Here is a 2,997-nt window from a genome sequence, read left to right as displayed (position 1 = left end):
TTACCAATTCTGTTTACAATTAATCTGAATGACAGCCTATAGCTAAAGGAAGATGGAGGGCCAGGGGGCTTCATCATTTCAAAGGCTGTGAATAAATGTTCATACATTTAAAGTAATGATGGCAGTGCAAAAAAGCAGAAATACATTCCATAGCAAAATCAAACATTATTTTTAGAATGTGCATCATTTTGGACCAATGTAATCTTTGATTTTCTTTGTTAGGCAGAGAAGCTGAAGTTGATAATAGTTGACAAATTGTACATATTCATAAGTCATATTTTTAAATTCTGGAAGAAAGTAGGCCTAGATGAAAAGCAAGTATAATATTAAATATTCTAATAAAATCCATAAAAATAACTTTCTTCTTTATCTTGCTGCCAGTACTCACTGCCATCAGATGCATCATTACTACAGTTGTAAAAAGCAAAGGAAAGTCTGTAAAGGTTCATTTACATGAATCTTTATTTGCTTAAAGCGTTTGGTCATAATAAAACAAAATGTAAGGGAGTAACATGGGCCACTTAAAAAGTACAGTTCAATAAATGTCATAAATATAAACTTTGTAGAAAATTAAAATGTAATGAGTTTGTCCATTCCTGGGTAAAACCAAACCTAGAGAATTTGGCTCAGTTTTGTTGTTTGTCCTATTTTGAGAATTTTCCCTTTACTATTGCACCTTACTGTAAATGTCCATAAATATTGGTAGGAAGTAATGAAGAACCACGGTGAGAAATGAGAGTAATTGTTTAGAAAGAGAGAAAAGACATTACCTTCGGTAATAGCCCCTTGGCTTATCTTACTTCAAATGTTCTATTACCTACTGCGGCATATGTGGCAAAGACAGGTCCCAGAAGATGGGTTGGTAGTGATAGACAAAGAATTGTTGAATCAGTGTCAATATATTTCATGGACAAATACAACTATAAATTGTACCAAGCCACCTCTTTTAAGGGGTAGCATTGTAGAATAGAGTATGAATTCAACGGCTCTGACATGATACATATTTAGTCAAATGATACTCCACTGGTCTAGAAAATCTTACACAGAAAAGATTTAAATGGAATATAATACTTTATTATCGCAGTGATTTAACATAGATTATTTTTTGCAAACCAAAGACAAAATTAACGAAAACTAACCAACATTGATTTTGCATCTAGGGGATATCTATATTTAGTTCCAGTTCTCCTTCACATTCACATTTTCCTTGATCCATCATCCTCTCCCTCCTCTTCCTTCTCATCTTTACTTTTTTATCTTCTTTTTCCTCTTTTTAATCTTTTTTTATGTTGAAATCCAATTTGAAAAAAAGGGAGTATCTGAGAGTGATAGTATGTGTCTGGAATCCTAAGACTTCAAAATTTGGACTATATTGAGTACCAATCGTGTTTAACAAATGTAGAGTTAAATAATAAGAAAGAAGAAAAAACTGGTTTAAAATTAGATGTAGCCAGATAAATCACTTCAAATCTCTCTCTCTCTCTCTCTCTCTTTATATGTGTGTGTGTGTATTTCTATCTTTCTCTTTCTCTCTCTATTCCATTTTTATCTATGTTTATATCTTATCTACTATTAACTGTAAGGAATTTTGCAAAGAGTTAGTTAGTAATTAACCTACGTCCAAATTTGAGAAGAATTATTTGACTATCTTTATACTTAGGAGAATCATGTCGATGCACTCACCATCTAATATAATAGAAAACATTACAATGTAGTCTATCTCCCTTAATTAATCCAGAGAGATTACATACATCTTTCCCAAACACAACGTTCCCTAGTGACATACCAAGAATTAAAGCCCAGGTATCCTAACATCACTTGCCTGTACTCTCTAGCACACAATGCTACTTTAAGGAAATCATGATTTTCAGTTATTATTACAGAATATTAGGTCATAACAGAATTTCCTAACGTTCTTTTAAAATATTAAAACATATTTTAATCTTAAATCTTCCATGGTGACTTCGAAATCTTATCCAGAACATGACTCTTTATCTTCACCCAAAATCTCCCTATTTGCTTTCCTTTTTCTTTCTCCTATTTTGCTTAATTATAAGGTAATACTCTGAGTTTTATGAGCAAAAAATCTAGGAATCATTTGAGAACGGATTTTTTTTTAAAGTTGAGGTCTATAACGTTACTGTCTTTTTGATATGACAGATTGGATAGGCTGAAGTCTCCAGCTGTGAAATCAAACACTAATCTAGTGCCTCTGTGAAGATATGTTGGAGATGTGACTCACGTCAATTATCAGTTGACTTCAGGTAAGAGAGATTAGTTTTGGTAATCTGGACAGCCTTGATCCAATCAGTTGAAAGGCCATAGAGCAGCTGAGGCTTCCTTGGAATAAAAAGAATTTCTACCTGTGGACAGCAGGTTCGGTGATGTCTGAGAGTTCCAGTCAGCCCTTCCTGACTGCCTGCTCCATGGATTTTAAGTTGGCCTAGCCAGCCCCAACAATTGGGAAAGCCAATCCCTTACCATCAATCAATCAATCTATCAATCTATCTATCTGTCTATCATCACCATTAGTCTACTGATTCTGCTTCTCTGATTAAACTTTAACCAATACATTGAGTTTCAGAGTATCTGGGAAAACTACCTGAAATTCTGTGTAAAGTTTGCATGTGCCTAAATATATATGTTTAATGGTGAGGATGAGGGTTGTGGAATCACTCTTCTAGATTCCTTCTTTTCATTTAGTCCCATGTCTAATTGGACCAAAGGTACTTTCCTGTCCAACTTCTTAAAATCACATTGATCCATCCCACTGGCACTGCCTTATTTTTATGCTACTATACATTTTCTCTTGAACCATTGTAATACACAATAACCTGGTTGCAAGGTTCTCTTTTTCTACTTTCTGCTCCCTTGTACATCACTGTCTACTGTCCATGGTGCTAGAATGATCTTTTTAAAACCCGATTTCTAGCAGTCAAGTGTCCCCTATTGATCAAATGCCTTAAATGTGAGAGCAAGTTTCTTCAAGAACTGACA

This window comes from Propithecus coquereli, unplaced genomic scaffold (genome assembly GCF_000956105.1).
Source record: "Propithecus coquereli isolate 6110/MARCELLA unplaced genomic scaffold, Pcoq_1.0 Scaffold514, whole genome shotgun sequence".
Classification (NCBI taxonomy): domain Eukaryota; kingdom Metazoa; phylum Chordata; class Mammalia; order Primates; family Indriidae; genus Propithecus; species Propithecus coquereli.
Note: the sequence above shows the minus strand (reverse complement) of the source record.